Source organism: Diplotaxodon limnothrissa, linkage group LG18, assembly GCF_057381915.1.
Source record: "Diplotaxodon limnothrissa isolate DT_005_m linkage group LG18, D_limnothrissa_male_GT1.1, whole genome shotgun sequence".
Classification (NCBI taxonomy): domain Eukaryota; kingdom Metazoa; phylum Chordata; class Actinopteri; order Cichliformes; family Cichlidae; genus Diplotaxodon; species Diplotaxodon limnothrissa.
The window spans coordinates 42,754,477-42,780,133 of NC_140613.1; the positions used below are offsets into that span (position 1 = coordinate 42,754,477).

At 43.9% G+C, this 25,657-nt stretch overlaps 7 non-coding genes across 7 annotated transcripts; all 7 read right to left on the reverse strand.

Annotated features, from left to right (window-relative positions):
• Positions 1 to 641: 641 nt before the first annotated feature.
• On the reverse strand, positions 642 to 713 carry trnap-cgg (transfer RNA proline (anticodon CGG)). The gene has a single exon. It is a non-coding gene; the product is annotated as a tRNA-Pro (tRNA).
• An 890-nt stretch (positions 714 to 1,603) lies between these two features.
• On the reverse strand, positions 1,604 to 1,675 carry trnap-agg (transfer RNA proline (anticodon AGG)). The gene has a single exon. It is a non-coding gene; the product is annotated as a tRNA-Pro (tRNA).
• Positions 1,676 to 4,053: 2,378 nt separating this feature from the next.
• On the reverse strand, positions 4,054 to 4,125 carry trnap-cgg (transfer RNA proline (anticodon CGG)). Its single transcript has one exon. It is a non-coding gene; the product is annotated as a tRNA-Pro (tRNA).
• Positions 4,126 to 4,991: 866 nt separating this feature from the next.
• On the reverse strand, positions 4,992 to 5,063 carry trnap-cgg (transfer RNA proline (anticodon CGG)). Its single transcript has one exon. It is a non-coding gene; the product is annotated as a tRNA-Pro (tRNA).
• Positions 5,064 to 5,953: 890 nt separating this feature from the next.
• On the reverse strand, positions 5,954 to 6,025 carry trnap-agg (transfer RNA proline (anticodon AGG)). The gene has a single exon. It is a non-coding gene; the product is annotated as a tRNA-Pro (tRNA).
• Positions 6,026 to 6,907: 882 nt separating this feature from the next.
• trnap-ugg (transfer RNA proline (anticodon UGG)) lies at positions 6,908 to 6,979 on the reverse strand. Its single transcript has one exon. It is a non-coding gene; the product is annotated as a tRNA-Pro (tRNA).
• Positions 6,980 to 8,413: 1,434 nt separating this feature from the next.
• On the reverse strand, positions 8,414 to 8,485 carry trnap-ugg (transfer RNA proline (anticodon UGG)). Its single transcript has one exon. It is a non-coding gene; the product is annotated as a tRNA-Pro (tRNA).
• Positions 8,486 to 25,657: the final 17,172 nt, after the last annotated feature.

A 25,657-nucleotide genomic window follows, 5' to 3' on the forward strand; every position in this document is an offset into this window, starting at 1 on the left:
CAAATTGGTGAAGAGGCAAGAAAGTGCAGCAGTGACAGTTGGCCTGTTACAACAGGGCCGCAAGGGAGAGATTGGTCAGCCGAGGACAGCAGGTACTCTTACTGCTGAAAACAAATTTTTTGAACTCAGCTTTCCTAGCACAGTATATGGACCTCGCCATTTAGCAAACAACTTATGAGATCCAGATGCCAGAGAGAAGAAATCCAAACCAGGGGTTCGGTCGGGCACCTTGTCACGCTTGCAGTTAGTGCAAAATGCGGCGGCACGATTTTTAACCGGTAGTAGGAAATTCGATCACATCACTGCAGTTCTGGCTTCCTTGCATTGGCTTCCCATTGAATTTAGGGTTTGTTTTAAAGTTTCCATTAGGTGATAGTACCTGGTTACAGGTATTTTTTTAGTACCTGCCCAGTAAGGTTTCCAAGGCAATCTCAAAATGTGACATATACAGATTGCGTGGCAGGGACTGTGCAGTCAATGGCATCACTCAATGAGTCATGAGAGTGACTCCTTCACAAAATCAAAAAAGTTATTTTAGAAAGACAAATTGAGTCGTTTGGCACACAACACATTTACAATGCCCCAGAAGGAATGTGTCTTTGCAAAGAATTCCATGAAGCTAAGAGCTTGTGATTTTAAGGGGGCTCGTCCGGGATTTGAACCCGGGACCTCTCGCACCCGAAGCGAGAATCATACGCCTAGACCAACGAGCCACAGATAGCATGTGCTTAACTCTTCAACTCTGAAAGGATAGACTTAAATCGGCCTTCAAATTCAAGCAGGAATGTTTTTAAGCTCTCTTCAGTATTCATTTTTGTACCTTCAGGACTTTGCTACTGACAAGTTCCAACAGGGATGACTCCAGAGGGACTGCACACAGTGAATGAGAAAAAAGGGTTCCCAGTCATCCACGTCATGGTAGTCTGATGAGCTCTGAAAGAAAGCAGCTGGAATTCTCTAAGTGCCTTGAAGACCTTTCACCTCTCCTCTGAGAACCTTCGTTAGATCTAAAACTAAACGTTGGAGAGTCCCAGGTATTTAAACCCCAGAGGGGGTTGTCTTTACCAGGGTCGTTGACCAACTATGAAACACATCACATGAGCCAAGGGGTGTAAAAAAGGCGTGGGTGATTATCAGCAGAGGTTTCAGGTGAAACCATTATGAGACCTTCACATATGTAGTTTAACGTCTTTACACCGAAATTGAATGGCCTCAATTTCGATCAGACTTTGTGATCTCTAATAGCCCTTTTCCACTTGCACCTACCTAGCTTGGCTTAACTTGACTCAGCTCGATCTTTAAAGTTTCCATTAGGTGATAGTACCTGGTAACAGGTATATTTTAGTACCTGCCCAGTAAGGTTTCCAAGGCAATCTCAAAATGTGACATATACAGATTGCATGGCAGGGACTGTGCAGTCAATGGCATCACTCAATGGGTCATGAGAGTGACTCTTTCACAAAATCAAAAACGTTATTTTAGAAAGACAAATTGGTGTCACACATAACATTGAAAGGTTTGGCACACAACACTTTTACAATGCCCCAGAAGGAATGTGTCTTACCAAAGAATTCCATGAAGGTAAGAGCTTCTGCTTTTAAGGGGGCTCGTCCGGGATTTGAACCCGGGACCTCTCGCACCCTAAGCGAGAATCATACGCCTAGACCAACGAGCCACAGGAAGCCTGCAACTCTGAAAGGATAGACTTAAATCGGCCTTCAAATTCAAGCAGGAATGTTTTTAAGCTCTCTTCAGTATTCATTTTTGTACCTTCAGGCCTTTGCTACTGACAAGCTCCAACAGGGATGACTCCAGAGGGACTGCACACAGTGAATGAGAAAAAAGGGTTCCCAGTCATCCACGTCATGGTAGTCTGATGAGCTTTGAAAGAAAGCAGCTGGAATTCTCTAAGTGCCTTGAAGACCTTTCACCTCTCCTCTGAGAACCTTCGTTAGATCTAAAACTAAACGTTGGAGAGTCCCAGGTATTTAAAACCCAGAGCGGGTTGTCTTTACCAGGGTCGTTGACCAACTATGAAACACATCACATGAGCCAAGGGGTGGAAAAAAGGTGTGGGTAATTATCAGCAGAGGTGAAACCATTATGAGACCTTCACATATGTAGTTTAACGTCTTTACACCGAAATTGAATGGCCTCAATTTCGATCAGACTTTGTGATCTCTAATAGCCCTTTTCCACTTGCACCTACCTAGCTTGGCTTAACTTGACTCAGCTCGATCTTTAAAGTTTCCATTAGGTGATAGTACCTGGTTACAGGTATTTTTTTAGTACCTGCCCAGTAAGGTTTCCAAGGCAATCTCAAAATGTGACATATACAGATTGCGTGGCAGGGACTGTGCAGTCAATGGCATCACTCAATGACTCATGAGAGTGACTCTTTCACAAAATCAAAAACGTTATTTTAGAAAGACAAATTGGTGTCAGACATCACATTGAAAGGTTTGGCACACAACACATTTACAATGCCCCAGAAGGAATGTGTCTTAGCAAAGAATTCCATGAAGCTTAGAGCTTCTGATTTTAAGGGGGCTCGTCCGGGATTTGAACTCGGGACCTCTCGCACCCAAAGCAAGAATCATACGCCTAGACCAACGAGCCACAGGTAGCATGTGCTTAACTCTTCAACTCTGAAAGGATAGACTTAAATCGGCCTTCAAATTCAAGCAGGAATGTTTTTAAGCTCTCTTCAGTATTCATTTTTGTATCTTCAGACCTTTGCTACTGACAAGCTCCAACAGGGATGACTCCAGAGGGACTGCACACAGTGAATGAGAAAAAAGGGTTCCCAGTCATCCACGTCATGGTAGTGTGATGAGCTTTGAAAGAAAGCAGCTGGAATTCTCTAAGTGCCTTGAAGACCTTTCACCTCTCCTCTGAGAACCTTCATTAGATCTAAAACTAAATGTTGGAGAGTCCCAGGTATTTAAACCCCAGAGGGGGTTGTCTTTACCAGGGTCGTTGACCAACTATGAAACATATAACATTGAAAGGTTTGGCACACAACACATTTAAAATGCCCGAGAAGGAATGTGTCTTACCAAAGAATTCCATGAAGGTAAGAGTCTGTGATTTTAAGGGGGCTCGTCCGGGATTTAAACCCGGGACCTCTCGCACCCAAAGCGAGAATCATACGCCTAGAACAACGATCCACAGGTAGCATGTCCTTAACTCTTCAACTCTGAAAGGATAGACTTAAATCGGCCTTCAAATTCAAGCAGGAATGGTGTTAAGCTCTCTTCAGTATTCCTTTTTGTACTTTCAGGACTTTGCTACTGACAAGCTCCAACAGGGATGACTCCAGAGGGACTGCACACAGTAAATGAGAAAAAAGGGTTCCCAGTCATCCACGTCATGGTAGTCTGATGAGCTTTGAAAGAAAGCAGCTGGAATTCTCTAAGTGCATTGAAGACCTTTCACCTCTCCTCTGAGAACCTTCGTTAGATCTAAAACTAAACGTTGGAGAGTCCCAGGTATTTAAAACCCAGAGCGGGTTGTCTTTACCAGGGTCGTTGACCAACTATGAAACACATCACATGAGCCAAGGGGTGGAAAAAAGGTGTGGGTAATTATCAGCAGAAGTCAAACCATTATGAGACCTTCACATATGTAGTTTAACGTCTTTACACCGAAATTGAATGGCCTCAATTTCGATCAGACTTTGTGATCTCTAATAGCGCTTTTCCACTTGCACCTACCTAGCTTGGCTTAACTTGACTCAGCTCGATCTTTAGAGTTTCCATTAGGTGATAGTACCTGGTAATAGGTATATTGTAGTACCTGCCCAGTAAGGTTTCCAAGGCAATCTCAAAATGTGACATATACAGATTGCATGGCAGGGACTGTGCAGTCAATGGCATCACTCAATGAGTCATGAGAGTGACTCTTTCACAAAATCAAAAACGTTATTTTAGAAAGACAAATTGGTGTCACACATCACATTGAAAGGTTTGGCAGCCAACACATTTACAATGCCCCAGAAGGAATGTGTCTTTGCAAAGAATTCCATGAAGGTAAGAGCTTGTGAGTTTAAGGGGGCTCGTCCGGGATTTGAACCCGGGACCTCTCGCACCCGAAGCGAGAATCATACGCCTAGACCAACGAGCCACAGGAGGCCTGCGTTTAAGTCTGCAACTCTGAAAGGATAGACTTATATCGGCCTTCAAATTCAAGCAGGAATGGTGTTAAGCTCTCTTCAGTATTCATTTTTGTACCTTCAGGCCTTTGCTACTGACAAGCTCCAACAGGGATGACTCCAGAGGGACTGCACACAGTGAATGAGAAAAAAGGGTTCCCAGTCATCCACGTCATGGTAGTCTGATGAGTTTTGAAAGAAAGCAGCTGGAATTCTCTAAGTGCCTTGAAGACCTTTCACCTCTCCTCTGAGAACCTTCGTTAGATCTAAAACTAAACGTTGGAGAGTCCCAGGTATTTAAAACCCAGAGCGGGTTGTCTTTACCAGGGTCGTTGACCAACTATGAAACACATCACATGAGCCAAGGGGTGGAAAAAAGGTGTGGGTAATTATCAGCAGAGGTCAAACCATTATGAGACCTTCACATATGTAGTTTAACGTCTTTACACCGAAATTGAATGGCCTCAATTTCGATCAGACTTTGTGATCTCTAATAGCCCTTTTCCACTTGCACCTACCTAGCTTGGCTTAACTTGACTCAGCTCGATCTTTAAAGTTTCCATTAGGTGATAGTACCTGGTTACAGGTATTTTTTTAGTACCTGCCCAGTAAGGTTTCCAAGGCAATCTCAAAATGTGACATATACAGATTGCGTGGCAGGGACTGTGCAGTCAATGGCATCACTCAATGAGTCATGAGAGTGACTCCTTCACAAAATCAAAAAAGTTATTTTAGAAAGACAAATTGAGTCGTTTGGCACACAACACATTTACAATGCCCCAGAAGGAATGTGTCTTTGCAAAGAATTCCATGAAGCTAAGAGCTTGTGATTTTAAGGGGGCTCGTCCGGGATTTGAACCCGGGACCTCTCGCACCCGAAGCGAGAATCATACGCCTAGACCAACGAGCCACGGATAGCATGTGCTTAACTCTTCAACTCTGAAAGGATAGACTTAAATCGGCCTTCAAATTCAAGCAGGAATGTTTTTAAGCTCTCTTCAGTATTCATTTTTGTACCTTCAGGACTTTGCTACTGACAAGTTCCAACAGGGATGACTCCAGAGGGACTGCACACAGTGAATGAGAAAAAAGGGTTCCCAGTCATCCACGTCATGGTAGTCTGATGAGCTCTGAAAGAAAGCAGCTGGAATTCTCTAAGTGCCTTGAAGACCTTTCACCTCTCCTCTGAGAACCTTCGTTAGATCTAAAACTAAACGTTGGAGAGTCCCAGGTATTTAAACCCCAGAGGGGGTTGTCTTTACCAGGGTCGTTGACCAACTATGAAACACATCACATGAGCCAAGGGGTGTAAAAAAGGCGTGGGTGATTATCAGCAGAGGTTTCAGGTGAAACCATTATGAGACCTTCACATATGTAGTTTAACGTCTTTACACCGAAATTGAATGGCCTCAATTTCGATCAGACTTTGTGATCTCTAATAGCCCTTTTCCACTTGCACCTACCTAGCTTGGCTTAACTTGACTCAGCTCGATCTTTAAAGTTTCCATTAGGTGATAGTACCTGGTAACAGGTATATTTTAGTACCTGCCCAGTAAGGTTTCCAAGGCAATCTCAAAATGTGACATATACAGATTGCATGGCAGGGACTGTGCAGTCAATGGCATCACTCAATGGGTCATGAGAGTGACTCTTTCACAAAATCAAAAACGTTATTTTAGAAAGACAAATTGGTGTCACACATAACATTGAAAGGTTTGGCACACAACACTTTTACAATGCCCCAGAAGGAATGTGTCTTACCAAAGAATTCCATGAAGCTAAGAGCTTCTGCTTTTAAGGGGGCTCGTCCGGGATTTGAACCCGGGACCTCTCGCACCCTAAGCGAGAATCATACGCCTAGACCAACGAGCCACAGGAAGCCTGCGTTTAAGTCTGCAACTCTGAAAGGATAGACTTAAATCGGCCTTCAAATTCAAGCAGGAATGTTTTTAAGCTCTCTTCAGTATTCATTTTTGTACCTTCAGGCCTTTGCTACTGACAAGCTCCAACAGGGATGACTCCAGAGGGACTGCACACAGTGAATGAGAAAAAAGGGTTCCCAGTCATCCACGTCATGGTAGTCTGATGAGCTTTGAAAGAAAGCAGCTGGAATTCTCTAAGTGCCTTGAAGACCTTTCACCTCTCCTCTGAGAACCTTCGTTAGATCTAAAACTAAACGTTGGAGAGTCCCAGGTATTTAAAACCCAGAGCGGGTTGTCTTTACCAGGGTCGTTGACCAACTATGAAACACATCACATGAGCCAAGGGGTGGAAAAAAGGTGTGGGTAATTATCAGCAGAGGTGAAACCATTATGAGACCTTCACATATGTAGTTTAACGTCTTTACACCGAAATTGAATGGCCTCAATTTCGATCAGACTTTGTGATCTCTAATAGCCCTTTTCCACTTGCACCTACCTAGCTTGGCTTAACTTGACTCAGCTCGATCTTTAAAGTTTCCATTAGGTGATAGTACCTGGTTACAGGTATTTTTTTAGTACCTGCCCAGTAAGGTTTCCAAGGCAATCTCAAAATGTGACATATACAGATTGCGTGGCAGGGACTGTGCAGTCAATGGCATCACTCAATGACTCATGAGAGTGACTCTTTCACAAAATCAAAAACGTTATTTTAGAAAGACAAATTGGTGTCAGACATCACATTGAAAGGTTTGGCACACAACACATTTACAATGCCCCAGAAGGAATGTCTTAGCAAAGAATTCCATGAAGCTTAGAGCTTCTGATTTTAAGGGGGCTCGTCCGGGATTTGAACCCGGGACCTCTCGCACCCAAAGCAAGAATCATACGCCTAGACCAACGAGCCACAGGTAGCATGTGCTTAACTCTTCAACTCTGAAAGGATAGACTTAAATCGGCCTTCAAATTCAAGCAGGAATGTTTTTAAGCTCTCTTCAGTATTCATTTTTGTATCTTCAGACCTTTGCTACTGACAAGCTCCAACAGGGATGACTCCAGAGGGACTGCACACAGTGAATGAGAAAAAAGGGTTCCCAGTCATCCACGTCATGGTAGTGTGATGAGCTTTGAAAGAAAGCAGCTGGAATTCTCTAAGTGCCTTGAAGACCTTTCACCTCTCCTCTGAGAACCTTCATTAGATCTAAAACTAAATGTTGGAGAGTCCCAGGTATTTAAACCCCAGAGGGGGTTGTCTTTACCAGGGTCGTTGACCAACTATGAAACATATAACATTGAAAGGTTTGGCACACAACACATTTAAAATGCCCGAGAAGGAATGTGTCTTACCAAAGAATTCCATGAAGGTAAGAGTCTGTGATTTTAAGGGGGCTCGTCCGGGATTTAAACCCGGGACCTCTCGCACCCAAAGCGAGAATCATACGCCTAGAACAACGATCCACAGGTAGCATGTCCTTAACTCTTCAACTCTGAAAGGATAGACTTAAATCGGCCTTCAAATTCAAGCAGGAATGGTGTTAAGCTCTCTTCAGTATTCCTTTTTGTACTTTCAGGACTTTGCTACTGACAAGCTCCAACAGGGATGACTCCAGAGGGACTGCACACAGTAAATGAGAAAAAAGGGTTCCCAGTCATCCACGTCATGGTAGTCTGATGAGCTTTGAAAGAAAGCAGCTGGAATTCTCTAAGTGCATTGAAGACCTTTCACCTCTCCTCTGAGAACCTTCGTTAGATCTAAAACTAAACGTTGGAGAGTCCCAGGTATTTAAAACCCAGAGCGGGTTGTCTTTACCAGGGTCGTTGACCAACTATGAAACACATCACATGAGCCAAGGGGTGGAAAAAAGGTGTGGGTAATTATCAGCAGAAGTCAAACCATTATGAGACCTTCACATATGTAGTTTAACGTCTTTACACCGAAATTGAATGGCCTCAATTTCGATCAGACTTTGTAATCTCTAATAGCGCTTTTCCACTTGCACCTACCTAGCTTGGCTTAACTTGACTCAGCTCGATCTTTAGAGTTTCCATTAGGTGATAGTACCTGGTAATAGGTATATTGTAGTACCTGCCCAGTAAGGTTTCCAAGGCAATCTCAAAATGTGACATATACAGATTGCATGGCAGGGACTGTGCAGTCAATGGCATCACTCAATGAGTCATGAGAGTGACTTTTTCACAAAATCAAAAACGTTATTTTAGAAAGACAAATTGGTGTCACACATAACATTGAAAGGTTTGGCACACAACACATTTACAATGCCCCAGAAGGAATGTGTCTTACCAAAGAATTCCATGAAGCTAAGAGGTTGTGAATTTAAGGGGGCTCGTCCGGGATTTGAACCCGGGACCTCTCGCACCCAAAGCGAGAATCATACGCCTAGACCAACGAGCCACAGGAAGCCTGCGTTTAAGTCTGCAACTCTGAAAGGATAGACTTAAATCGGCCTTCAAATTCAAGCAGGAATGTTTTTAAGCTCTCTTCAGTATTCATTTTTGTACCTTCAGGCCTTTGCTACTGACAAGCTCCAACAGGGATGACTCCAGAGGGACTGCACACAGTGAATGAGAAAAAAGGGTTCCCAGTCATCCACGTCATGGTAGTCTGATGAGCTTTGAAAGAAAGCAGCTGGAATTCTCTAAGTGCCTTGAAGACCTTTCACCTCTCCTCTGAGAACCTTCGTTAGATCTAAAACTAAACGTTGGAGAGTCCCAGGTATTTAAAACCCAGAGCGGGTTGTCTTTACCAGGGTCGTTGACCAACTATGAAACACATCACATGAGCCAAGGGGTGGAAAAAAGGTGTGGGTAATTATCAGCAGAGGTCAAACCATTATGAGACCTTCACATATGTAGTTTAACGTCTTTACACCGAAATTGAATGGCCTCAATTTCGATCAGACTTTGTGATCTCTAATAGCCCTTTTCCACTTGCACCTACCTAGCTTGGCTTAACTTGACTCAGCTCGATCTTTAAAGTCCTATTATTGGTTTTTAAATCTTTAAACGGTCTGGCTCCTGTCTACTTATCTGATTTGCTGAAGCCACACGATGCTCTGGAATAACCTTCCCCTCCATATTAGACAAGCGTTATCAGTGCAGGTCTTTAAGTCCAGATTGAAAACCTATTTTTATTCCCTGGCTTTTAACTCTGTAGGAAACTGACACCTTCTTATTTATTTGATGGTATTTTTAATTTGGTAGTTGTTTTGATCTGTGTTGTTCAGCACTTTGGTCTGCCTGGTGTGTTCTTAAAGTGCTATACAAATAAACGATGATGATGATGATGATGATGATCAATCTGCTAAATAAATGGAAAACCCGGGATGGCTGAGGAGGAATCTACACGTGTTGGGCTTAACTTTGTTTCTCTTGACCTTTCCATCTCTCTGTAACTCAGCAGGAAGAATTGCGTGCCATTATTCCACAACATCTTTTTCAGGAGAACCCTGGGGCGACAAACCTTACGGAGCATGGTATCTTCCTGAAAGGCAGACAATGTACAGGATTAAAAAAATTGGAAAAGTTTTGGAAAAGGGGGTAGCTCTGATGTTCGAGTTGGGGGTTATTGAGCCCTCAACCAGTGATAGGAGCAATCCTATTGAGAAGATGGTGAAGAAAGATGACAGCATCCAATTCTGCAATGACTTCAGAAAGGTAAATGCACAGTGTGACTTTGATGCGTTTCCTCTACCCAGGCTGGAAGATCTAATTGAATGTCTGGCCAAGTTCCTCTGACCCAAGGATAATTGACATCTATTTTAGTTTTAGAGTGTCTCTGTGAAATGCACTATACACAGGTACACACACACACAGGTCTTTATCACCAGGTTCCACATTTATTTACAATTTTCCCAGGTTATGACTGAACACAGTCTGACAGCTGTCGGTCCCAGCTGATTTCCCTCAGTCTCCTCTCCGTCTCACTATAAAAAGGGAAGGAAACCATCATCAGTCCAAATCGCCATCAGCTGTTCTCACCGGCATCTCCAGCACCGCCCCATTGAGCCCACTGCACCACTCCTCCCCTGCAGCCGCGCCCAGGACCACACCTCCGCCACAGTCTCGTTATTCTTGTGGGTTGTTCAATGTGTTGAGTAAAGTTCAAAGTCTCCATTATGTCCTTGGGTGTTTTTATGTCCTTTTCACAGTCCCAGTTGACATTAAAATCTCCCATTACAATTATTTCATTAGACTTATTATTTATAGTATGATATTTAAGTAATATCTGTAGCTATTCATAAAAAATATTCTTTGCGGAAGGAGGGCGATATAAACAGATCAACGTAAATGACATTTCTGTGGAAAGAGTGATTTTAACAGAAATATGTTCTACTTCGAGTAAAGTAAGTAAGTAAGTAAAGAGCAATCCAGGTGTTTTTTTACATGCACAAGTATTCCTCCTCCTCTTGTTCCAATTCTATCCCTTCTGAATACTGTGTACTCTGGAAAGACAACCGCAGACTCAGGAGAAGAACTTGTGAGCCAAGATTCAGAGATACCCAAAATAGAAATATTGGAATTGCTTAGAAAATGCTCCAGCTGCTCATGCTTTGGTAACATACTGCGAATGTTAATGTGTCCACATAGAAGCCCCTTTGGTTTATTTTTAGTGTCCCAGATTACTTTAGCCTGCTTAAATGTCTTGCAGATCTTTGTTCCTCTGTAACTTTTAATAGCAGGATTTCTTGTCCTTTTGTTGACAATGCTATGAGCATTTAATGATGAGAAACCCTTTACCGGAGACTGTAGTTTGGGTACAGCAGGTGGGGGCCCAGGCAGCCGAGATGGGGGCCCAGGCAGCCGAGGTGGAGACCCAGGCAGCCGAGATTGAAACCCAGGCAGCCAAGGTGGAGGACTGAGCAGCTGAGGTGGAGACCCAGGCAGCTGAAATGGAGGCCCAGGCAGCTGAGGCAGAAACCCAGGCAACTGAGGCGGAGGCTCAGGCAGCTGAGGTGGTAACCCAAACAGCAGAAGTGGAGGCCCGGACAACAGGGGCGCAAACACTATTAGCTGCAGATGTAGCCTTACTAACTGGGACGGTGGTTGGAGCACAGTTAGTTGAGGTGGAAAGCAATGCAGAGATAGCTGTGCCCATAGGCTAACTAGGCTAATTAGTTGTAGCCAGTCCAAATCACTGATGTTTGAATTAGGTCCAGGATTTAGTTCTATATCACCAGCCAAAAGTAGCATCAGAACAAGTTTCAGAATCTCCAGCGACAGTTGTGGTATATTTGATTGTTCATGTTTACCTGGGGGTGGTCTAGCATGACCAAAATCCAAGAATCTTGTGAACAAAAGATGTTGACTACATTTGGCTGGGAAAGTGGTATAATTATCCAGCTTTCTTGGACATGTCGAACTCCACAGAATATAAAAATGTATAAAAACAAAAAGACAAGTTAATGTCAAGATCCAGGGGGTTTTAGATGTTTTTTAGGTGGGTTTTTTTTGGCAAAAGCACAGGACCTGCCAAGCTGTGTGTCTGCACCCTAGCAGAGATCTTGAATCTTGTGAACAATTGAGGCAGAAGATCCAAGTATAGCCAGTGTACCATCAAGTGGTACTTTTTTCCTAAATTGGTTTGAAAACCTTGTAAAAATCTGGCACCAAAAAGCATTCAAGACTGGGCAGTGCCAAAATAGATGTGCAGGGGAACCTTCATCAGCGTTACATCTATCACACAGGACTCTCAGTCTGGTTAAGTTTGAGTTTAGAAAAAGTAGTCTGTGAATGACTTTAAACTGGATTAGTTTGTATCTGGCATTTATTGAGCCTTTCTGAATGCTGGACCAACAGTTTTGTCATGGTGAATTGGATTAAAGGACTCAGGTGCGAGACTCCTTGCAGAATGACAGTGGATTTATTTACAGTGAAAATGTGAGTTAACAGTTCGAGTCTATAATCCAAAAAGGGCAGTGCAGTGATACGGCGACCTCTCCTCACGGTGACAGTGCAGTAATAATCCACAACAACTCCTGGTGCCGGCTCCTCCTCCAATCCCTGAACCCTGGAGGCAGATGAGAAAAAACACACGCTCAATAACGAAAACGTCCTTCTCCTTCACAAACCGGGTATGCTAATCATGACTACGCTACCCGGTTTAGTTCAACGTTCCAGCGTTGGTTGTGACTCAACCGCCCCGTTAAATAGGTCTGCGCTGGCAAGGTAATTCTGCACAGGTGCGATGATTCTAGCTCAGGACACTCCCCTCCGGTCAACTGCCGTTCCGTGCCATGGCTTCCGGAAGTACATGTTCCAGCAGAAAAACACATGCACAGGATGGAGAGGAGAACACGACACAGTACACACAAACACCACAACAAATTGGCAAGACGATCGGTGAGGACCGTCTAGCCATGACAAGTTTGACCATTGGTCCTCAGACAGAGGGACACCAAGGTCTTCAGCCCATGTATTCCTGATTCGATCAGAATCTGCTGGAATTGTAAAGCACTTAAGCTACCTGCGCAGGTGAATGACCTTTTAGATTCTAAGAGTCATGAGGTGTATTTCCCAAAGCCTGACCTGCATAGACCCAATCCATCACAATAACTTATCGGCGTTAAGGGTTTTAAGTTTTTTCACTACCATGTTACATGAATTAGTGTAATTTATAGTCAAAGTTTATCTGTGGAATTGAATCAGTGACTTTATCAGGTATACCACCTGATAAAGTCACTGATGGCTGGTGGCTCCCTGCGCACTAAGGGCTCATACACAGGGACAAGGTGCACCAGGTTGTGATCAGATCTGCCCAGGGGAGGGAGAGGTGAGGAACTGTATGCCTCTTTAAGTCATGTGTATTTCGCTTGATTATTCATCTCAGCTCTTGACTTCTGCTACTGTCTGCCAATGAAGGCTGTCTCAGAATAAGGTATTTGCCATACCTGCTCAATAATTTGAATGGTATGTTCTTTTCTGTGACAAAGACAATAAGCCGACGGACCAGTTGCAGGAACCCAAACATGGCAGGTGTGTTTTATCATGATTCATATAATACTGATGACAGATTTTTAGGCTAATAGTCAGGCTAACACACTTACCTCTCATCTTTTCTTTCCTCACAAAACCGATAGATCCTCCCCTTCTTTTATGTGTCTCCCAGCGCAAATGTTTTGGTTCCTGCAACTGGTCCATCTGGTTATTGTCTCCCCAGAAACACTTCCTTTGTGCTATTGGAAATCTGTTTTTTCCTATATCAGTTGTGTTTTGTGCACTTTGCAGCGTTTTTCTTATTGCTTGTGTTTTCTTAAGTTGTAGTCCGTTGGGCCTCTCAGGGCCACCGTAATTCACCCACCCTTGACAAAATGCAGTTACACTTCTCTTCATTGAATGTGGACTAAAGATGCATCTTTAAAAGGGTTTGTAATTATAACTAGTGAATCGCTATCTGTACTGTTCATTCAACTGAGTGCTTTATGAAATACTGTAAAAAAAAAAGTGTATTCACAGAAATATGAAAATGAAAGTAATCAATGTAATCAGCTTTAAAGCTGTACTTGTGTTTGTTAAGCATGGTGGAGTTTCCAAGCTCGACACTAAATAGGTAGGTAGCTGCTGCCTCAGGAGCTTTACAAGCATCTCAGTCCAGTTTTAAGTTATATTCTAACTCACTCAAATCTAAAACTGTGTGGAGAGGGTCCACACCTTCTGGTTCTTTGGTGTCCTCATCTCCGCTGACATCTCCTGGACAGACAACATCACAGCGGTCATCAAGAAGGTCCAACAGCTGCTGTACTTCCTGATGGTCCTCACGAAGTACAAACTGGACCTCAACCTGTTGCTGACTTTCTACCAGAGGTGGGACCAAGTCATTGTTTTGCAAGTCTCAAGTAAGTCTCAAGTCTTTATCCTCAAGTCTCAAGTCAAGTCTCAAGTAATGTCAGGCAAGTCAGAGTCGAGTCTCAAGTCACTGGTGTAAAAGTCCGAGTCAAGTCACAAGTCTGAAACTTTGAATTTCAAGTCCTTTCGAGTCTTTAAAAAAAACAAAACGAAAAAATAATGTTGCAGTTATGCTAAATGTAAATATTAGACCATGTAATTTTTAAATCTGTGTTTTTCTCAACACATGACAAAATAGTGAACTTAGAAAATATACACAAATTGTGAAATTGCACCTCTTTAAAATGCAGCTCAATTAAACCTAGCTCCAAGAATAATTTTCACCGACAGTTCTGAGATAAGCTGCATGTTATTCTTGGATGCGGTTGTAGGACCGGCTTTAAAATCGCATGACAAAAATATCATACACATTAAAAAAAAACTGTATCACCAACGTAGCCTGGACAACATTTGCTAGTTAGATGAAGTCAGCTATCTCATCGTAGCATATTTATATGCATATTAATAATCATACGGTTCTTGGAGTGAGTGCATACACTCATGAAGTTTAGTAACTTCAGGTCACTGCAACAAGCCCAGGTACAGTTTACCGACGGATGGGTACAGGACCTTGAAATGCACCGTGTAGAACGAAAGACCATCGTACGTATCATAAGTTTACCAGTCTCACAAATCGTCGTCATAAATACACATTCCTTAACCGTTTATTAATAGGACCTTTGAGCTCAACGGTAATTAATTAACAGTGGAAATAATTTCTGGTACCCATCACAGAAATGTAGCAGTGACAATAATATTGGATGCTGTAATCGCACTGGGCAATTGGTGATACAAAAAACCTGTTTTATCCTGTGAATAAAAGTATATGTTTTTTTGTTTGTTTTTTTTTTTCTTTTTTTTTTTCTTTTTTTCTCTTTTTTTTTTGTCGCTTCTTTTTCCTCGGGACTGTGCTCCCAAAGTTTCATCAGCTTTCCAACAAGGAATAACAACATCCTGGAACAGCAACGTAAGGGGCGCATACAAGGCATTGCCCCACCCCCATTTTGGACAGTCTGACCACATTTCTGTGTTCCTCTATCCAGCATGCAGGCAGTTCGTCAAACATTGCTTCCCAGTTAGAATTATTATTAAAGTTTCAAGTGAAGAAAATGATTCAGTGCTTCCTTTGATGCTACAAACTGGGGTGTGTTTTAGACTGCTGCCTTGAGAGATGACTGCTCTGTGGATTTAGAGGAATATGCATCAGTGGTTACCAGTTACATCAGCGCCTCCATTGACAATATTGTCCCCACCAAGTCCTATAAAACATATCCAAATCAGAAACCATGGTTGAACTGTGAGGTGCGTTCCATGCTGCATGCACGCTCCACTGCATTTGCCTCTGATGACGCAGAGGACTACAAAAAGCAAGATTTGCCCTACGTTGATCCATCAGGGAAGTCAAGAGGCAGCACAGATTGAAACTGGAAGGATACTACAACAACTCAGATTCTCAATGCATGTGGCAAGGCTTGCAACACATCACTGATTTCTAGCAGATTAGCAGCAGGGTCACAGTCAGCTGCAACGCGCTACCAGACGAGCTGAATGAGTTCTACGCTAGCTTTGACAACCTCAACAGCAACCAACACAGAGGGATTCTACCAGCACAGGCAGCACAGAGTTCTTCACTCACTGTGACGTCAACTGAGGTATGCAAGGGTCTGAGGAGGACTAACCCTGAAAAGCAGCCGGCCCTGACAACATCCCCGGCCGTGCTTTGAGAGTCCGCTTTTCAGAGCTGGCTGAGTTGTTTACAGACAGACATTTTCAAGTTGTTAAATTTGGATTAACCTCCAAACTGCTCAGCAACTTTTACAGATGCACAGTGGAGAATATTCTGACAAACTCCATCAGAGTGTGGTAGGGGAAAAGCACCACTCAGGATAGGAAGGCTATCCAGCGTGTCATTAAAACAGCACAATTCATCTACGGAGTACCCTTCCCACCACTACAGGACATTTACAACACTCGGGTCAGAAAAGGGGCACACAACATCATCAAGGACCGCACCCAAAACACAGCACACACTGTTCACACTCCTGCCATCTGGCAGATGCTACAGTACTGTGAAAGCAAGGACAACCAGATTAAATTAAACCAGAAAAGGTTGGGTCTTGTTTACGACCCCTGACTGAATAAAATCAAGTGAAATTGAAATGACAATCACGCAGAAGTGCTACGTCGGATCTACTGACTTGACTGCAGTATTGTTCATTTACAGATCTTTCTCCTTGGAAGCTCTTATCCTCTCTTCTCAGAGATTATGCATGACTATTTATATCCTGCGTACTTTTTTTTTTTTTTTTTTCTGCCTGTCCCATTTGGTTCTTTAGCCATCAGAATTGTTGTCTGAAGACCAACAAGGATACCCAATGGATTTACTTTGCCAAATGGATCATCGTGGCATTGCCGTATTGGTCCATTTGGTTGATCTTTGTTTTTATTATTTATTATATTTTATTTCCAGATGTTACAGACGGGACAGACATGAGTGAGAGATAGGAAAGGGAGAAAGAAAGAGGAAGGAAAGGAAAAACAGAAGGGGAGAGGGACAGTGAGAAAGGGGGGGAGAAAAAAAATTAAAATCTCCTGGATCACCTGTTGAGAGAAGAATAGAAAACAAGCAAAAAAAGACAAAAAAAAAAGAAACAAAGCAACATACTAAACACAACACCATCGCATTAATCTAGCTAAGTGTAAACAGCAGTAAATACTAAATATTCAATGTTGTTGTGCAGCACGCAGGACAGATGTGCTTCGAGGTAGCAGCCAAGAAAGGTGTAATTTGGGTCTACGAGCAGTGAACACCTGTGTGCATACCTGTGTGGATCAGCGCGCTTGTATTCCAAAGGTTTCTCCATGTAACGATCTGCTAGGGAGTGTGGGGGGGCCACAGCCCCGTCCTCCAGGGTGTGAAGCAGGTATGGAGGAGATCAAAACTCCAGACATCCAGAGGCCCCCAGAACACAAGAGACCAAGGAAGACCAACAGAGGGGCAGCCGCGCCACTGTTCCAGTAAGAGCTGAGGAGAGTCCCAGATGGCTCACTCAGCAGCCGCGGAGCAGAAGCCAGGGGGAGTTGCAGTGACGCGCCCGTGAGCTCCGCCGGCCGCCAGCTGTGCCTGAGTGACCGAGCCCCAGGCCGAGAGGCCGGGGGCACCCCACCCCCGAAGGGGCCCGAGCGAGCCCCAGGCTCCAGGCCCCGATAAGCGGCCGCCAAGGAGTGAGCCGGTGTGTACCTGGACGCCCATCCCCAGACACAAAGAACCACCAACGCACCGACACCTGAGGGAGTCCGCCACCGGCAGGGGAAGTGGTGGTAGGTGGAGATAGGCCTCCAAACCTTGGAGGGCCTGAGGTGTCCCCAGAGAGGTGGCGTCTGATACCCAACCTGACATATAGACACAGACATACAGGCACACACAGATACAAACATCCATTCCCCCCCTCATGCTCTCATATGCACTCACTCCACACTCAACCAACGTGGAGACAGACATAAAGAGACGCTGTACACACGATCACACTCCCCAAGCGTACTCTGCAAACCGGGTCTAGGTACCCTTGCCCCTGGAGGGGGGAACTGTATATGTTTTTGTCAGTGTACCATGGTAATAACAGAAGCGAAACGCAATATTGTGTCAGGACAATTCACTATTTATGCACAATAAACAAAGGAGCATAGCACGACAATTTCTGTTCAGCGCCAGACTTGCTTGTAACCTATATCACCAATTATGTTATGAAAATGACGCATTAACTACAACAGCAGACTGACCTTCGTGTAAATGCTTGGAGCAGACTAACCTGTGTTCTGGGACGTTATATTTGGTCTTTGAATGGCTGCAATCCAGGCCATCCGTCGCGTCTTTGTTACTTCGGAAACATGGCTCGAACAATTTCTCTTCAACGACGTAATCTGATAACAACCGATCTCTTTACCCGTCGGCTTCCCGTGGCTGTCATGCGACCGGCTATTGCAGTTAATAATACAACAGCTTCTTGACATTTTTGTGTTTCTTTTTATCGCTGTATAACTGATTTTAATTGAAAGCCTGCGTGCGCTAGTACCGCTTGCCACGAGTTCCCAGAATCCTTTGCGGTTCTACCCGTGAATGACGTCACATTTTCAATCTCTATATAATATGCATGTTAAATTTTATATTTGGGGTAAAATATCAAGTCTTTTCAAGTAAACCGGTTCAAGTCCAATTCAAGTCCCAAGTCATTGGTGTAAAAGTCCAAGTCAAGTCACAAGTCTTAGAACATTTTTTCAAGTCAAGTCTAAAGTCATAAAATTAATGACTCGAGTCTGACTCGAGTCCAAGTCATGTGACTCGAGTCCACACCTCTGCTTTCTACCGCTCATCCATTGAGAGCCTGCTGACATACTGCATCACAGTATGGTACGGCAGCTGCACTAAAGCAGACGGAGCGTGGAACAACACCCTGATAACGACTGTGTTTAGACTGTTCTTCCCATTCCATGCAAGGCCACCTGGGTTGGCTGTTAGACTGTTTACTTAGCCTGGCAGGGCGAAGGACACTGTCTCAGCTGAACTCTGGACACGCACACACATACATATATATACACATGCAGATATACACTAAACCCCCTTTCCAAACGCCTGCGACGCTTATTCCCTTCCGATGCTGACGGTGGATCAAGGAGACCAGCACTTATGCTGCAGGCCCGGATGTGCTGTCTACACTGGCTGTCTCTCACCCTTTACCCCCCCCCCCGTTGCTTGTCATGTGTTTCTTTGGTGTATTACGAGTTGTTTCATGTGCTGAGGTGTTTTTTTTCTGTTCTCAAACTGATCTCCCTGTTGGAGCTCAGTCTGGGGGGAGTTATTTTTTTCTCCTTATCTTTCCTCATGTGGTGCTTTTTCCATTGTTATACCTCTGACCTGTCTTCCCCATGTGATTTTATGTGCAATAACCCAAACTGGAAATACACAACACTATTTATTTAAGTATTTATTTCCTTTTTTTCTCCAGATTGTTGTTTCTCATTGTATCGTCTTGATGCATTCACAATCATCCAGGTAAGTAAATCTCCAAAGGCTGATTCTGTTCATCTGGACAGAATCGCTACATCCAGATGAACAGAATCAACCTTTGGAGTTTTTCATTGTACATCTGTAGAGTGACAATAAATGCATTCTATTTTATTCTATTTTGCAACTCTGTCTTAAAGCAGGCCCTCTACTCTCCCTCATTTCATGTTCTGGCTTTGTCTTGGCCTTCAGAGGCCTTGAACTTTAATACAGACACTCCTTTCTCTCCTGACCTTTGCCAAACTCTCAGCCCTATCACAGGCTCTCTGCTCTGTGCTGGCAATCAGCAGCCTGCACATTAGAGCAGGCTCTTCTCACTCCTTGCACATCAGCTTTGAATCTATCAAAGGCTCTCCTTCTCTCTCTTAACTTCAGCCTGTTTTAATGTTTTATCTCAGTGTCTCTGTGCCCTCCTGGCCTCCAATGGCCCTTGAGCCTTTTTGCAATCTCTACTCTGCTTTGAACTACCCCTTTGCTTTCCAGACCTCTTGTAATACTGCTAACATTCATGGGTTCCATACCTATAGGTCAAAATTTCCTGCCATATGTCTATGTTTCAGGTTGAGTCTCCACCATCTTGGGCCTTCCCAAGGTGTGGAGGCCTGTCTCCACCCACCACACTCCCTGCCGGTGGCTGTCACCCACAGCTGTCGGTGCGTTGGTGGTTCTCGGTGTCCAGGGCTGGGCGCTCAGGTATGTACCCGGCTCACTCCCAGCGGCAGCTTAGCAGGGCCTGGTGCCCGTGGCTGGGTTGGGCACCATCCGGGGGTGGGGTGCCCTCAGACTTCGGGCTTCTGGGACTGGGGCTCGATTCTCTCTGGCGGGACTGACTGCCAGCAGACCCCGCGGGCTCATCAGTGCAGCCCGCTGTGGCGTCTGCACCGTGGCTGCTGGGTGACCCCATGTCTGAGGCTCTCCTCAGCTCTTTCCGGGAAGGTAGCACAGTTGCTTCTCCGTTGGTTCTCCTTGGGCTTTCGCAATCTGGGGGGCCTGTGGATGTCCGGGCCTGAGTGCCCTCAATGTCTGCTTCAGGCTCTGGGTCTGAATAATAACATTCAATAGTTAGTATTTAAATACTATATCTTACTGTCCCCCCTTCCCCTCTGTTTCTCTTTCTCCCTTTCTGTCTAATTGTCTGTCCAATTTGTAATAACTTAAAAAATTAAATTAAATTACATTTAAAAAAAATTTAAAAATAGGAACTTCCTGCCATGGTAAGATTGCTTTTCTTTTCTTTGGGGGTCCTACCCTAATCCTTATCACTACTGGGATTCTGTTCTGCTTCGATGGGCCATCAGACTGCCAAATACCTCAAATTGAGTTCTGTACATCAATAAATTATCTTCACTTCCTTCTAATGATCTTGTCACCATCCCGGGGCAGACCGAGTGAAGTGAGCGAGGTCGACCCAGGAGCAGACAGAGGCGAGGAGACGGAACTTGAGTTGCAAACCAGATCCTTTATTGTGGCTGAAAACATGAATACAACTCAAACGAAGGCAAACATGGGAGAGAGCTAACTGAACCTGCACTGGGAAAAACTAAGATAACAGAGACGATACAGAGGAACTATGATACCTATGAATACATGAAACGAGGAAACAGACAACATGACGCTGAACAGGAAGACTGAGGACCTAAATACACACATGAGGTGATCAGAGGAAGTGGCGACATGAGGACACAGCTGACTCGAATGAAACATAATGACAACACAGGGGCCTAAATGACCCAGAACCATGACAGATCTGTCCTTATTGAAATTTAGCTCATGCCTCAGTTTAATAACGAAGATCTGAAGTCACACATCTGCTGCTTCTCAGGTCTTGGCAGAAAAATCCACTTTCCCACGCTGTCAAGCTGGTTGTTAAAAATCACTGCCGGCTTATGCAGAGTGGTCAACTGTGTGTCTTTACAGACAACAATTCACTAAGCTTCCTTTCTTCGGCCAAGCTAGGTGCCACAGAGCAGAGGTGGGCATCTCAACTGGTGGCATTCATCTTTGAAATGAGATATCAGTCATGCCGTAGTAACCAGAAGAAAATGCAGCTGCTCTTTCTTGACAGCATGAGTCTCGCTCCAGCTTGGCAGAATGTGTGTTGCTCAGGACTTTTGTTCCAATCCCGCTTCAGCAGGAATCATGTCCAGGACCGGTGCCACCTGCAACTCAGAGAAACCAGGGCCTTCCCATCACATTCTCTTGGAGATATTTGTACCCTACAGGAGTCTGATCCACTGCTGTGGGATTTGCTATGTCAGTGTTACCATTTGGTAGAGAAAGATGGGATACTCTATTGCCGGATCTCACTTCCTGATGGGGGCGAGGAAGTGCTCCAACTTGTCCTCCCAGAGGCTCTGAAGTCAGAGACTCTGAGATAGCTGGATCAGGAGCTTGTGTATTGTGCTTGTGTATTCACAGAATAAAAGGCTGCAGGGAAGGCTGGGAGCCGGAGTCGTTTGAGTACAGGTGCAGAGTTGCAAGTTAAAATGTTTGTCTTGCTTTGTTCACGGGTGATAAGTCTCTGAACCAGCGGGGCCTGCAAGCGCAGACCCAACAAGTACTGTTACTGGCCAAGGATGTCCTCTGATATCAAGCAGTAGGTTCAGGGTTATGAGCATTGTCAAATTGCAAAGGATTCGGGGCTGGTATCACATAGCTAAATGGGCCATTTGTAATCCTCCAGCAGTGGACTTGAGAATGTCCTGGTTATGACTGATGTTTTCAGCAAATATACCGTTGAAGTCCTTACTCGAGATCAGCGGACTTCTACTGTAGCCCAGGTTCCTCTGACAGAGTGGTGTTCCTAGCCGCATCTACTCTGACCAAGGCAGGAATTTAGAGTTTGTTGATGCACCAGTTGTGTGAATTATACCAGGTAGCAAAGTCTCGTGCAATTCCATATCATCCAGTGAATAATGGACAGTGTGAATGGTTTAATAGAACCCTTCATAACATCTTGCACACCCTTCCATCATCCCAGAAACGGGATTAGTCTGTGCGTTTATGCACACATGCTCTTTTGTTATACCAGCACACCCCATCAGGGCACAAGGGAGTTGCCATTTTTCTTGTTTGGCTCTCATCCCAGGCTCCCCATTGACTTTCTTCTGGGTTGGGCTGCACTAGTGCCATCACCTCTTTACTCATTATCTACAGCTACATTTAATGAGCAGTACGGTGGCTTATTCTCAGCCCTGATTCACTTATTTTCAGCTGTTGTGGATAGGGCACCTGCACTTTTAGCAGCAGTTCAATATAGTGTCCTTAATTCTGGGGTAAGCAGCATTTGGCACTATTTTGCTACTGACTCCAAATTAGAATAAAACAACATGCTATTTATATTGTTATTTCCAGGATCTGACTGTTGCCAGCTAGAGCCTCTGTTCAGCGGTCAGTGTTGATTGTTTCAGTCCGGTCAAGTTGAGCAAAACACCTGCAGCAGCTGCTGTTTTGGGCACATCCTTTGGTTTTGTTTTGTTATTATTGCATCTTTTTATTTCCTAGAGGTGAAATTCATGCAACCGATCTCCTCCCTGTCATAGCCTCTCCCTCCTCACTCCAGGGGGTCATGCCCTCATCACTATCACCGCTGGGTCAGCGTGTAAATATCTAAACACCAAATACCTCAAACTGAATTCTGTACATCAGTGAATCATGTTCAATTCCTTCTAATGATATTTCCTTATTACCACCCATAATACTCTTTCTCACAGAGGGCCTCACTCATAAAAAATGAAAAAGAAAAATGAACTCATAAATGCATTTAAATTAGCAAATTAATTGGCAAGTTTTATTGCACAAACCAATATTGAAGCAGAAAATTCTTTATATTGATGCACGTTGCTCTTCTGGTCCTCCATATTGTCATGAATTTGACTGAGTGCAGGAAGGAAAGGACTCAAACGGAGGCAAAAAGTAAACTAAAAAAAAGTCAGCTTAATTTGCTGAATGGCAAAACAATACAAAACTAGACCAGGACATATATAAACTGATACAGGTAGAGGCACACAGGGAAACACACAGCCATGAGGGAGAATGCAACACCGGACGGAGGGAGACTCTGACCTAAATACACATGAGGATAAGTGGTTTTGATTTGACGTGTGTATATATTCTGTCTGTGACGTATGAAGGGGCGTCGTTAATTCAAACCCTGATGCTATAAAAGTCTGTGTATGCTTTGACTAAGTCGAAGATCAAGTGCTGTCTGCGTACAGTGGTCTTCCCACGCGTGTATTCATTAAAATCCATTGTTTGACCAAGATCTTCTGGACCTGGTTGTTTGTACTCTCCTTCCTCAATTATGTGAACCTTAACAGAGGGAAGAGAGATCACACAGGGAACACAGCTGACGCCATAGAGGAAGCAAAACAAGACATGCTGAACACGGAAACACGAGACCTTCACAATAAAACTGCAAACAGAGGAACACAAGACTGACACATGAGTTTGACAGAGGGGTGGAGGAAAGGCAGAAGAGACGGAGCAAGGGAATATGAGGGAGAGGGAAGACATGCCGGGCTGGGGAAACATGGATAAACATGGTGGACTGTGGAGCAGGGAAATTATTTTACTGTTATTGGTAAATAATCATCATTATTACTATTGCATTAATAATATAATCTGCAGCATTGATATTGCATTCAGAGGTTTAAACAGTGTGTGTGTCTTTCAGAAAGACTAAGTTGCAGGAGTTGACAGGAAGTTGCAGAGAGTTTGCAGGACTGAAACCGAAAGTCATTCTGAGCAGGTTAGACGAGGCTATTTGAATTACTAGGTTATTCAAATTGTCTGTTATACTTTTATATTCTTTTATTAAGCTCTTAGTAGAGGTTCTTGATTAAAACATTTATTCAACATAGTACATGTAGTTTCAGTTAGGTTATTACACATAAGGATGAGCCTCTGGTCTGGTAAAAGGTCAGAAGTGCAACGGGTGAGATGAGAGGGCATTTGAGGACGACACACACACACACACACACACACACACACACACACACACACACACGCACACACACACACACACACACTCAGTTAGAGAATCATTTATAGGTGGAAGTTTAATCATGTTTTGCTTGGGGTTGCAAAAAGAGCAGTTTGTCGCAGAACTGCTGCTGAGGTGTCAAGATGACAAGAGAGCATCTGGCAGTGACAGGAAGTACCGGCCATGAAGATAGAAGACAACGTTCCTTTAAACTGTGTTAAAAGTCATTGTGGTTTTGATTTGACGTGTGTATATATTCTGTCTGTGACGTATGAAGGGGCGTCGTTAATTCAAACCCTGATGCTATAAAAATCTGTGTATGCTTTGATTAAGTCGAAGATTAATTCCTGTCTTCCCACGTGTGTATTCATTAAAATCAATTGTTTGACCAAGATCTTCTGGACCTGGTTGTTTGTACTCTCCTTCCTCAATTATGTGAACCTTAACAGGACTGAAACCCAAGGAGGTCACAAGAACTTATACAAGCACATAAGCACAGACTCACAGAGGGCAAAGACACAAGGGAAAACACTAAGTAATCAAGCAACTAAACAGGGAATATAAGAAACTCAAAACAGGATAACTAGGCACAAAAGAATAAATGTAAAACTAAAAAGGTGAACTTGTACATAAATCATAAGACAAAATGACAAAAACACAAGAAAACTCAAAATGCTGGGTCAAATGACGCAGACCATGACACATATATCCCACACTGGTGACTGAAGTGATGCTATAACTATGGAGAGTGTGATTTGATGTGTGAATTCTTACCTGCAGAGTGTAAATGCAAAGCCAGCATCCCCACTTGTCACTGTCCCACTTATTGGGCTTGCCTAACCTGCCTGCTACCACTGATGTACTATTTACTGATGATGTAAATGTAGCCACCCCTGTAACAACAAATGCCCAGCTAATCATAACTAAAAATGTCAGTTTCACCAGAGAATATCCAAAGGATGCTGTTAGTAATGTGCATCAGTTAGAAGAGCTTTTTGCTCAAATCCTCATAATCTACCTCACAAGCCACGGCACAACTTACATCTACGAGTTCCACCAAACAAGGCTCCACCTCATTCTGAGACACAGACAGACATTTCCAGACAAGGGGACCCCAACAGGTAGTGTGCTTAAAGGAGCTTTTCTTGGAACACGATAGTATCAGGCAAGACATGAAAACAGGGCGCTGTTAGAATGGTACTGCGCAAGGAATCCCAGTGGAAGGGGCTACATGAATAGGGACCAGTGGAATCTTCAATACCCAGCATCCAGACTGATGGTAAAACAACTATTAGCTCAGTGTTCAAACATTCAGAAGAAGGAACTGCTCTCATGGCTGAATGTGAATCTGCCTTTAGGAAACCAGACAAAACATGACATTAATCTGCCTTGAAAATCTTTGATTGGCAGTATCCAGCCCATTAGAAAACGGTTAAAACTGACTCACTCCCAAACAGAGACAAAGATTCAGAGTGCCACCACTTCCCCACCTGCACCACATTGTTTACCTCAGAGAGGAGCTGGAGGGAATGCTACTCCTCTCTAAGGCTGTAACCAATGTTCCCTCTAAGCTGCGCGCATGCGCAATTGCGCACTGCTGGCACGGTCTCTGCGCAGAAAAAATCTGCGTTGCGCAC